We start from the raw sequence: 13,230 nt of genomic DNA, 5'->3' as shown, positions 1-13,230 counted from the left end.
GCTTGTCCTGCCTTTTGCAGGTGCCATTCCTCAGGTTTTGAGCAAAGAGTATAGTACACTATAATCCTGCCTCCTGGGGCACAGTGAGAAAAAGCCCTATATAGCTTGGAAAGCTCAAATCCTGCACCTGCATGATGGATGGACAGACAAAACAACACAGAAACAAAACAAACAGACAAAACAACGCAGGCAGAAGATGTCGTGAGACATCAGAGTGGCCCATGCTGAGGTCCTGCACAGACAAGCACCTCAGGATTAAAACCTGCTTTATTGCATTGCTTTCTACCTCACCTGGTGCAGGTGTCTTAGATCCTGCACACCTGTTTTGACCAAGTCCTAGGATTTGAGCCCATCTTCAGACCTCATCTGTTGCTTTACCAGCCAGGAGCAAGGGTGGGCTGCCAACAGCTCTGCAAAGCACAGGAAAAGCTTCTCTACAATGACTCTCTCATTCTCCCCCTAAAGGCAAAGACCTGACTTTCTCCAGGACCCAGCACCTTCTTGCTTGTCAGCTGTTCATCGTTCACTGGCAAGTCCCATCTAATGGCAAGGTAAAAGGTGTGTCCTTCAGGTGGAGCTGCCTACATGTCTTCTCCTCACGCCTCTGGAGGTCTGGCTTTTAGGGATATTTAGGGACTCCGGGATGAGTAAGCCCACCGCCCTTTGGCTTCCAAACTGACGGAAGTAAAATTGCTCTTCGTTACTCTTTCATGCTCAAACAGTGCTATTGTCCTTCACTTCAATTAGTCCCCTTGGTTTACAACAATTCTATTGTATCTCCCTATCTCTCTTCCTACTCTTCCTTTACTGTCTCCTCTTCCCTCCTTCATATGGTTTTTCAGATCTGAGCCCCATCACCCTGTCTGCCTGGGCTGGCAAGACTGCTTATTAAGCAGAGCTAGGCTAGGAGGGGCTCCTACCCACGGCTCAGGCATTTCCTGACCTTTCAAGTGCCTCTCTCGGAGGAGTACCTCCGTTGTCTGCCCTTTGACTTTTTTCAGTGCTTTTTAACCTGTGACTGAGTAGCTCACAAAGTGCCGTTTGCCAAGAGGAGAGAAATGAACTGGGGGGAGGAAGGGGAGGGGCAGGGGGCTTAGAAAGAACATTAAGGAGCTAAAAATAACCATGGGTCAACTCTGAATGAGCCTGAGGCACTTCTTCTCCCCCTGCTCCCAGCTGATGCCGCAGTCAAAGAGAGGACAAGCAACCATGAAGTATTCTGTCTTCAGAAGCGGCTCCTCTCCCTTCCCTCAGGGCGCGCCTGCTGCCAGGACGGTGATTGCTACACTGCTATAGAAAGAGGAAAACAAAATAAATTAAAACGATTGTGCCCCAAAATAACCCCCTCTGCCTCTTGGAATCACGTCAGCCACAGAAAATTTCGTGAACCACAGATGTTAGGCAGGAAAACACCTATTAGCTCCCGTCGACTCTCCAACCAGGAGGTAGGAGAAGGAGAAGTTAGTGCCAGATTATCCCCTCCAGTCAAGTATATCAGACAAGAAATTCTCTTCAGAGACAAGAGAGACACAGTTCTCCACAGCCTCCACTTTGAACACGGCGACTCCCCTTCAGGTACCCATCCAGGTCTGATTCAGAATGGCTTCATAGAGGTGAAGCAAAGAAGATTATAAAGCCCCATGACATAACATCTGGTGTTTGGTAAGATCTAACTAAGAACTAAAAAGAAAGTTTTGATGGTCCTAACTCATGACTTGCATGAGGAAGTTTCACCAGCTTACATGAGAATTAAGGAGTAAGAAACACAAAGCAGAGGCAACTGTTTCTAATGTCTCTGGAGAAAGTAGTATTACTAATTTAAACACACTACACATTATATTTTAAAAAAACTACATACAAGTGTAAAGATAGCAGGGGCCAGCAGAGGTAAGAAATGCACGTGCAGCAATCCAGTCTTTAACTCTCATTTCCCTTCTTTCAGATCCCAGCCTATTCAGTATACCAGACATCTTAAAGTATTCAGCAAATGACATCATCAGCCTTCCTTTCAGTCCAGTGAATTGAACCAAACTCAGATTTCAATGTCTAGTTTCCCTCTCCAGTCTTCTTACAGCCTGAGCTTATGCACAAGAGATGCAGGACTACTAGAAGGCTTGATGTTTTTTCAAATGCATGTCCTATTAAAGAAAGTGATGTACACCTTGCCAGCAGATTTCACAGCTGTAAGCTGACAGATGAGAAATATCAGTATATAATGAATCGTGAACCAGATTGCATAGGAGAGTGCTTTATGATTGCTTTTGCTTTTCCCAGTTTCATCAGTGTTCCTGTGACCTTTCTGCTGTCACTCATATGCTTCCCCATTCTTCCTATCTTCTATACCATCTTCTTGTCTGTCCCTGCCATCCAACTTCTGCTCCTCTCATGCTTTGAAATTTGAGAGAGATCTAAAGACAGGAACCAAATGATACTAGCCAGGTATGGATGCTGCAGGCAAAAGTGATGAGAAGCATGACCACACAGATTTGTCATGTACAGTGCTACACCCTGGGATTAACTTCAAGATCTGTGGAGCTTTGCTTCTCTAACTATTTACAGTATAAAACAAAAATAAATAAGCAGCCCTGCAGTGGAGAGGGGAAGTGGGCAAGATCCTCACAAATTTTGTGAATTTCCCTCCCTTTGACAAAAAAATGAGAAAGAATAAAATTGGCTACAGAACTGGCTACTTCCCATTGTCATTGTCAGCCTGCAAAGCACTGTATGGTCCAAGGAAAACATGAAGTTCGGCCAAACTGAGACTTCACAGCTCTCAGACTGAGGACATTCCCACTGCGTTCCCTGAACTCTTCTGCAAGGGCCCTGCTGACACCTGTGTACATTCACTGATATAGCATAAAGGTGGGGGAAACTGAACATCCAGGGACTTGAGAACACATAACCTAGCTAGTTACCTCCTCAAGTAGGACTAGCTCATGCAGAGCAGAAAAAAGAGATAAAACAGCCCAAGAGTTGAGGTGAGGGAGATGGTAAACTCTTACAGTGTACAGGCCTGAAGGACCTAAGAGGCTCTTGTCACAAAGCCCCAGGAAAATTCCATCTAACATTTGCCATGAATACTATCCTGTGGGGAATAAGGGGATGAATGGAATTATCTAATCCTACCTTCCAATCCTGTGACCAACTTAACTAATCTCGGACATTGGTTTAAAAGGTAGTCTGCAGGATGCTCTCACAAGATGCTGCCTGAAATAATTTTCTCTTGTGTCATGAAAGTAGCCTTCTAGCTTTAAGAAGGTACTGCTTGACATGGCTAGGGAAGTGCAGAGCTGAAGCTGAGTCTGTGAGAAAACCCCTACTCAGCAGCACCTTTAAGTTCCCAGCACCTGACACTGGAAGGCTGCCATTCTCCTCTAATCCCAGAAAACAAACCAGACCAGCCTTTTCCCACTGCAAGCTGCCTTAAGATACCATCATTGCCTTTTTTCAGAAAGGCAGCCTGGACTGTATCAATGAGCGGTCTGGTGTCCAGCAGAGAAGTGTGACTCATTCTTTCTTTGTCACAGTCACAAAAGCCACAATAGAACATGTTGCCCCTGGTGGCAGGAGACAGGAGAGGATGACCCAGAAGGTCATCCTTGAAAACCCTTTCTTCCAGTCCTGCGTTGCTTGCCCAACGAAACAGAGAGAAACAATGCTTTCAATGTTGAGAGAGAGGATCAAGAGACTTTAATTTGTCCCTGCCTTGCCACTGACTGTGAAGGGTTTAATGTATCCCTTCTATTACTTTACCTGTAAAACATGGGCACTAAACACAAGAAAAGTGTAGAATTCAATGAATGGATAATTGTGTATCTTGGGAACAAAGTATGCATTTCCAATTAACTGAAAATATTCTCTATTGCCACTAGCTTTTGTAAAGCACTTTCATTGCTCAGGAAGAAACATGTAATACACAGTACCCATTATTAAATTAGTCATTCACCCTACAATTCTATATGCCAGCATATTTATAATGTGCCAGTTGGTTTGGTTTCTAAGTGAGGAATGCACAATATTGAACTCAAATTAATGAAATCAAATACTTCATAAATTTCTTATTAGAAATGCTACAGATGATTTCCAAAATTATGTTGTTAACAGAACAACATATGGCTTGCCATGTCCAGGAGGTTTTTATTGCTGCAGTTGGTGATATAGTTTGAGATCCCCAAGACAAAAGATGTTACATAAATACCAATGCAAAATTATTTCACCAGTTTCTCGCCAACAAAACCCCAACAGCTTTCTGCATACTTTGCATAGTTGCTTATTGCTATTACTATTTTTATTATAACTTTTTTTTTAAGTCAAGTAATATAATATATTAATTATGGTTGTAACTATTATTCTAGGTTCTCTGATGTATTTCCTTTGAGATGGGACCAGAATCCCAGTGATTCCCAATGACTGTGTCCCAGTTTGGGCAGTTCTATCTTCTCCCACTTCTATTCAGTTTCAGCTGGATATAAACTGATTCCTTCCATAAGAGATGATGAAAGTGCTACTCTGTACTGTTAAATAATTGTCATGTTCAGCCCTAAGAATGACTGCATTTCAACAATGGCATAAGCAATTTCGCTATTTTATCTGTAAACATATTTCAAATTTAAATGCTTACCTAAAGAGTTAATTTCAAATATTTGTGCTTAGTGATCTTTATCCCTTCTCTTTTAATTTCTTTCTAGTCCAGATCTCCTGGTCTAAGTGGGAGGGAGGATTACAGAACTCAAAGTGTCTTTAAGCTACTTAAATACTTCTGCAGTAATTCTGGGGCTAGTGGAAGGTCAGTTTAGCTCCTAGGGATCATGCCAATGGATCACCTGCTCAAACAAGACAGAGCTAGAAGATGGGACCTGCAGATCTGAGCATTCATGGGCCAGATGAAGAAAAATCATACACCAACTAAGATGGGGAAGCACAGCTGCTGGATGAAAGGGCAGCAGCTGTAAGAACTGAAGATTTCCAGAGGGAGTTTTTAACCAGTGGTTTGAGAATCAGCTGTGATTTCAACAGCCACATCTACCCAACTGGACTGAACCACCTCCAGCACAGAAAAAGCTTCAGGGAGAAGATGAAAGTTTAATTAATTAATGCTTGTAAAATGCTTTGAGACCCTCAGATGGAACACACTAGAGAAGTAAAAAGTCTTAATTATTTTTACCACCGATATTGGGGAGGGGAGGCATTGATAATATCTTATTTAGATGCTATAGTCCTTTCATTCTTTTTAGGCTGGATCTGATCTGCACATGGTATCTGAGACCTAAGAACAGCTAACAGAAATGGTGAAATGATAATCTCAAGCATTTGGTTTGTAAAAATCAAATATCCCTTTTCAGGGATATATGCTCAACATTTTGTCAGACCTGCTGCTAAAAAGCAATCAACCTACAGCATGAGCACACCTTAAACCAGCCACTGAATGGGGCCTTTGTCTCCTGCCACAGCAGTTCTTTTTCCCTTATTTCTCTTTACATGATTTTGCAACAGGAAATGTAGCTATTAGCTAAATGGCAGCAAAATATTCATACTGCCATTATCAAAGTTAACCTGCTGAATAAGCACAAGGAGATACTGGCTAGTTTAGCAGGACAGGAAAACAGACTCCAGATCCTTTCACCTCCATGTCACCAGGTCCAGACCCGTCTAGATTGATAATTGCAAAAATGCCATTTGACACCTTTTTGGCACGCTGGACAAAATGAACTGGGCAAGGGAAGGATGGAAAAATCTCAGCCCAAGTCCCACTGGGACAAGTGTCAACACTACAAATGGCACTGCTTGCCAGGTCAGAAAAGAGGACATTGCATTCCTCAGGCACATTACTTCCAGGAGGGCAGGAGGAATGATATCAAGACCATGTTAAAGAAACATGCCCTGCCCTGCACGTACCTTTTAGACTCCAAAATTAACTGAGTGCCTTCCATCATAAGAAATACCCACTTTAAAGAGCAGAGGCGAGAAAGTGGGTATCAGTCAGACAGGGAGTGTTATTTGCTGGCACTTTCCCAAAAGTAGCTGTTTTAGGAATGTGCTTGAGGAAAGAAATGGGAATCTGGGAATTACTGTTAGTAACAATCTGTTGTAAGTCTATGTTAGTAAAATACATCTGCACTCCTGCACTGTATCCGTCCCTGGTTTGTCTGCTGCAGGAAGCATAGCTTATTTGGAATGAAATTCAGTGGAATGAGTGGCTGACTCTCAAAGTTACAGTACCTTAGACACCCTTGAGTCTTTGCTATAACACGTGGGCACTGCCTTGTCACAAACATATTTTTCATTATGATACCCTGATGCCCCTTCAGATCTTCTTGTAAGTGCTGCAGTCAGCAGGGATCTTACTGCAGTTGCACATGCACCTCACATGAACAAGTCTGGATTTTTTAAGCAACTGTGTTTGGCATATCATAGAATTATAGAAAGTTAAGTGCTGTAAATTATGGAACTAAAACTGAGGGCCTGAATTTACAGCAAAGCTACCCCGAACTTTCTCTCTTGTGATAAAGAGATAAACCACTTTCTGACACTTATAAGGAAGGTTAACAGACAATTTGGCTGATCTTTGTCCATGGTTCCTTATGGGATGCATATATGATAAATTATGTGTGTTACATGGAATAGATAGCCGTGGGTTTTTCTATATGGTGCAAGACTTCTGGAGTTTCTTGGTACTGCAGAAGTCCAAAGACAAACAATGAGGACTCGCTATTTTCATGCATCTGTAGCGGTTTGAATTCTGGATGAAATGGGTTTACTCCTTGTAACTCCCTGTCCTGGCTGAGAGGATAAGAAAATTCATAGGTTAAAGTTTTGAAGCTCAGGCACAGCAGCATAACCAAAGTGCTGTGTAACCATTGCCATGACAGGTTGAGCAGAAGGAAGGTCCCAGCTCCATTCCTTGAGAGCAGAACAGAAGCAGATGGCCACAGCTCCTCCACAGCCACATTCATGTGTAGATGTACAACCCTGACCCAAGCCCAAACTACAGTTAGATCTTTTTAAGGGATGAAGAATCGAAGCATGAGGAAGGGACACCCAGACTCAAAAGTTATTTAGACACCTAATAGTACAGATAGATGCCAGCTAGTATTTTCAGAAAACACTGTTCAGCAATTAAGAGATCAGTAAAAATCTACCCCAAATCAGCATACAGCCAAGCAGAAAATCACAGGGGTCAAAGCCAGAGAGGTGACCATAGGAACAGCAAGCTGCTGAGTGTCAGCTGCACTGCAGGAAGCACCTTGGTGCATACTCCTCTCCTTTGGTAAAGGTGAAGTAGTGTGAGACTACTGTGGCTTCTGTTGTCTGTCAACAGAAAGGAATGAACTGTCTCAGGTTTAGTGTGGCATAAATGTGTGTAAATGGATACGGTGCTGATAGTCTCTTAATACAAAGGTGACTTACAGAGGCAGAGCATTACAGTTCCTAGAAAGAAATCCAACAAACTCAGAAAATAAAACATTCTGACCTACTTTCACCTCCACTAACCTAGTCCTTCCTTAAAAGCTTACGTAGATACATTCACTTGTTGCTAGGCTCTCAGCAGCAGGATTTGAAGTCCAGGGATTCCAGTTATGCTTAGCCAAGGAGCATGTAGTGGTGCCCGGAGTACAAAGACATTGTCTCTCACCCCCATTCTCACATATAGGAGGAATGATAGCTTGAATGCTTTTGCAGCTCTCAGTTGAGCTCAGCGTTTGTGAAAGCCTGTAAGCAGAGAGATGGGTCTCAGAGCACCCAGAACAAAGCCCACTAAATCTTCACGGGTCACAGCAAGGCCTTTCACAGCTGGGGTCACCACTGAACTTTGGCTAAATCACTCTGACCAGCTTATTGTAAATGAGGATGATAACACGGTAGGGTCTGACTTACCAGGGACATGGATATGCAATGGGTGAAGGTGAGGCTAAAAAACCAGATGTACTTGACCTTTCATCTTGGGTCCTCTGAGGACTTGCAACTCACAACTCCCTGTCTGAGAGCACTGGTGACCTGGCCTCAGAGATGGAAAGACAAGAGGAGATGCAGAGGATTTTAACAACAAAGTGTGTTTGTAGTTCTACTAGAGCTGAATCCAGGAAATTTCATTGTTCACAGCATGGGCCATGACCGCTGCAGCCTGCTTTGGAAGCAGTGACCTCTGCCAAATGGTGACAGAACTCAGCTCCTACGTTCAGCTTAATCCTGACCTGCAGCTCCACCTTTTAGCCCCTGGCTTCCCAAATCGCTTTGACAAGACACTGAACTCCTGACCTACAGAATCCTCTTTTAGTCCAGTCCTTATCCCCCTCTGTCTCTATCATTTCATCACCCTGAGCTCTGCCAAAGCCTCTCACTCTGGATCTGTGACACCTTTCTTACTCCCATACTGAATATACCAGCAATGCCGTTCTCAACAGTAAACTCTTCTGACCCACCCTTGCCAGCGCTCCTTGACCCTTACAGTACCAGTTTTGTTAGCCACACTGATGGGTTAAACTGAACCCTCCCAGTTTGTAGTGCCTCTGCTACAATTCAGGGCTCACCCTTCCTCCAGCTGTGTTGATGCACCTCCTTCTTAAGAGGCTCTCAGCATACTTTATTCTTAATGGCTACAGCTTGCAAGGATGCTGAAACAGGAAGCCAAATGAATGCTGTGCAACCTTGGGAACGCAAATTCCATGTGTTTGTGAAGTCAAAGCAAGCCATTTCCTTCCCCAGTCCCTCCTCCCTTCACAGGCGTGCAAGCCGCAGCTAAAAGGAAAACACACAGGCACACACAAAGCTTTGTCCATGCTAATTGCCAGGACTTGAGGCCCAGTCATCCTGTTGACTAATTTGTCAGCCGCTGCTGACTCAGCAATCTGGGGGGGGCAGTTTCTCTCAAGCACTTAAGTGCATTGGGAAGTAAATGGCTCTTATTGTTCTTTCCTTCCCTTCACTCTGGTGTCTGAATTTGTGGACAATTCTTGCCCCGGGCTTGACCTTGGCTGAAGCAGTGACTGGAGGGCTGGGATTGCCACAGCTAGTGGGCCTCTCATTAAACCCTAATGGAAAGAACAGGCTCGAGATTGGTAGGACAAGGAAAGGGGGGAATGTGTGACCTCATCTGGAAATAGCATGTACTCCAGCAGGGCAGGACAGAGAGGAGAGTGAGGAAAGAGCTGACCCGAATTCTGTGCCTTGCATGAGTTAAAAACAAGTGAGATCAACAAACTGGGCCGTCTGGAACAAACATGCCTAAAACAGCCTGAAACATGCAAGACTTCCTCAGTGAGTGTTTCCTCTGCCCTTTGCTTGAACAACAGATCTGGGCATAAGCCCAGGCAAAACTCCTCAGGCCAAAGGGAGAAACTGCTGCTGGTGAACTGCAGATGACACAGGAAGAGGCACAGGCATCTTTGGGCTGATGCTGCAGGCAAGACAGACACCTGCAGCCCTCCATGCAGCAGCGTGCAGTTCTGAACAGCTGTGCACGAGGGCCATCCCATATCCTGGCTGTGTAAGGAACTATTTGCAGGAAAGCTTACTGGTAAGTGAGAGACAAAGTAGAGGAGGAGGCAGAAAACAAAGTCCTATGGATTTCCCTTTACCCCAGACTGTTCATGGAGATCAGTGCCCCAAAGGGCACAGGTAGGACAGCCCATAGGCACATCTACCCCAATGCACAGTGGCCATGAGCATGTATTTGTCCCCCAGCTGCATGAGCCCATGCACGCTTTTAAAGCACACAAACCTATGTGGAGGGAGAAGCACTACCACTGCTAAACAGGTGTCTCATATGCACCTTGTATTTGTACGTGAGGCTTCTGTTTGGGCATAGCCCTGGTGTAACCCTGTCCTGAGTGTACCCACAAGCCCAGGTCTGCCCATAGGCCTGACTGTCCATCCAGTCCACCCCTGACCAAGTAGCTCCGTCAGTACGGTGGAACTTTGACTTAGCTGATAGCAGCAGAGTCAAATCCTCTCCTGGAGACTGGCAAGCAGAGCGCATTTCTGCAGTCACTGCGAAGGGAGTGCTGTGAATGCAAAAGACTTGTTGGCAGAACAGTACAGAGAGAGTACAGAGAGGGATTCTGTTGGAGTTTTGTCTGGAGGTGATTAAATAATTCATTATCAATAATATTGAGAATTTTGGCAATATTTTCACTGAACAAATATTCACAAATATGTTTCCATTATTTAGCTAGCTTTGTCACATTCCATTTAACATGCAGCTCTACCGGACTTTGTTTCCAGGTAGGAAAATAAGCTGGAGCCTGTAAGATGCATGGATCCCAGTAAGTTTCAGCCAGTTTTGCAATCAGCAGGTGGCATTTATCTAATTGTCTCTTTGTGAGAAAGGGCTTTGCTATGCAATATTTTCTTTAACAGTCTGGGAATCCCAAAAGTGTTTATTAAGAGACTTAGGCATTTACAGTATGTACGTCTGTCTGCCTTTTCTTTAAATTCTTTTGTTTGTGAATTCTCAGAAATACCAGGTTTGCTGTTTTTCACTTTGACCTGTACGCCCACTTTATTGTACTTTAAAGAAAATATTCTTCTTTTGGAGAGTATTGTGCATGTCAGAAAGATGAGTAGGTCCTCTGAGGGTAACAGGCATGTTTTTTCAGGGTCACTGTTTTGAGAAAACCTTAGAAAACAAACTTTCTTCTATCTTTCTCTGGCTGCCAAACCAGATATAAAACAAATCTTTGCAGGTTAGTCCTGTGGGTTTTTTCCTAAACATCCTTGGTATAGCCTGCTCTGTTCCTGGGTTGCAGGAGTTCCAGAGTCTAGATCATTGTTAGGCTGTTAAAGAATTTGCTTTTATTCCAGGCTTTCTGAATTTTACTTTTCCCATCTCTTTCTGTCCATCTCAGTTTAGTTACAAATCTCTCTCCTCCTGGGAATTTCTCTGCTCTGCTAGTGAGTCTGCCTCCTTTTATAAGGCTCATAAAGAGCTCATGGACTCCTGGGAGGTTCAGATGACTATAATGAATAACTCAAAAAAATAATCATACCACAATGTAGAAATACTGAGAGGCTCTAATTTCTATTGAGGACAAATCATACAAATGTGGCCCTTCTAAGCCAAACTGATTTTAAAATAGAATATTCCAACAATCACCGGAAGACTTTTCAGAGATAAAAAACTTCTCACTGTCCAGACATCACCTTTATTAAATGCCTCATCTAATTCACTGGAATCTCTCCATATTAGGCATAATACCAAACAGTAAAATATATCAAGTAGAGAGAAAGATGAGAGTGATGAGAGTAATGAAGTTAGGACCCGAATTGTCACAGAAAATTACTTCATAATGTTAAATTGGACTCATGGCCACAGTCCCATAAAAGTGGGTATTTATCACAGAAAGAGACAGATCCTTATTCTTGGCTGTACTCTATGTATGTATTAAGTTCAAGGACATAGGTGATCTTAAACCACCCTTGGTGTCACCAGTCATAATGTTCTGGGTTCTCTAATCTAAATTAGAGCAAGCAAATGAGTCTTACTAAGTGGGTTTGATATTTTTTTAGATATTGCAAATCAGTCACAGGCACAAAGACCCTTTATCATGGATGGGTTCACAAAGCCTGGCAGTAAAATGTGCCACAGCACTTCTCTCTGTCGGGAGAAGTGAGACCCTCCAGCAATCTAGGGCCTACCCTAGAGCCCTGTTTATTCACCAGCACCACACTGCAACCTGCACCTCTTGACCAGCTTCACAGTGTGAAAGCAAAAAGCTCTTTGGACTGTTTTGTAAATCAAGAGTTAGAGTGGACTAGGCCTGTACTATCTTGTATTCTTACTGCAAAGTGTTTTCCAAACAAATGTTAGCTTTTCTTTCCTTTCCTGAGAATGAGGATGTTTCTCCAATGTATGAAGAACTCATGGAAAAGGAAAATCCTGCCCTTTCTATTTTAGTGGGGGTACTTTTATTTTATCTATGAGAGAAAATAGCTTCTTCACCCATCAGCTTCTCAAGTGAAAATTATGATTTCTATTAAAAAATGTGAAGCCAAATAGAAAGAGATGAAAACACGATCCTGAAATGCTACAGTCTGTTGCTGTTTCCCCTTTTCCCTCTTTATTCCTTTTTCTTCCTTTTTCCTCTGACTCCTAGTCCAACACTGTCTACCTTCTCTGAAGCAGGAATGAATGATTTCAGTAACACAAGTTTTAGCACTGAAGACATCTGTAAAAGCTGGGTAGTCTGGAGCTAGGGCTCTATAGCTGTGCTTCTCTTTTAGTTACTGCTGACATATCCTTCAATTGCGGCATGGAATTAAGTACACAGGTTACCAGACAATTTTGTCCCCTCAGTATAAAATCACATCACTGGGTTCCCACCCTTTTTCTTCCACTTCAGTGAACTGCAGCTTTTTCCTCCTCCTACTTTCACTTGTGATAGCTTATGCCAAGAACATTAAGTAATGCATTGCCCCTCCCCATCCCCATCCTCCCGGCCCCAACCCCCACCTTTGGGGAATGAAATTGCTGAATTGTATTCATAGGTCTCATTCTACTCTGACTGCATAAAATTAAAGGTTTACAAAATCCAGTTCTGCTGCTGTTGCCGTGGTATCTAGGAAAGTCTTGAGAAGCACAGGCAGTAGCAAACCAGGCCTACCTTTGCATAAGGGACTTCTCTGAAGGAGGGAAGAGGAGCCGGTGCACCCCTGTGGATTTAGGAAACAAGTAAGCAGCTTCTCATGAAAGGAAACAAGCAATTTCCCTGGAAATTGCAAGGGCACTGGTCACCTTTCCAGTACTCCAATCCCTCAGTCTCTCCTGCCACATCCCAATGGGGCCTAGATGAATTACAAAAAAGCAACAGCATACTTCTGCTTTGGGTGATCATGCTTCTGGTAGTTCAATGCTGGGAAAGGCTGAAGGGACAGCAGGGAGCTCCCATGTGTCTCTGCTTCTGGGCGACAGTACTGAAGCAGGACAGCCAGGCTTCACTGCAGAACTGACTCATTTGTTCCACACCACCAACTATCATCATTTTGGAGGGACTTGTCTAGCAACATTAGCAACATAAAAACAGGGGCTAAATTGGTCCCTAAGCCCCTTCCCCCATCTGTATTTTCTGAGGGATGGATTTTTTATCCTAATTTTATCTTCCTCTCTTGCTGCTCTCCCTGTGTTCCCATCTGGCCTGATCTCTGTGGGAGCGTGGACAGCTCTCTCTGCCTCCAATTTGACATCTGGGATGAGCAACACCAACCTCCATTCCAGAGAGATAGGCTTGTGGGAGT

The sequence above is a fragment of the Fringilla coelebs genome (assembly GCF_963513975.1).
Source record: "Fringilla coelebs genome assembly, chromosome: 6".
Taxonomy (NCBI): domain Eukaryota; kingdom Metazoa; phylum Chordata; class Aves; order Passeriformes; family Fringillidae; genus Fringilla; species Fringilla coelebs.
The sequence above is the reverse complement of the archived record's forward strand: the minus strand, read 5'-3'. Positions refer to the sequence as shown.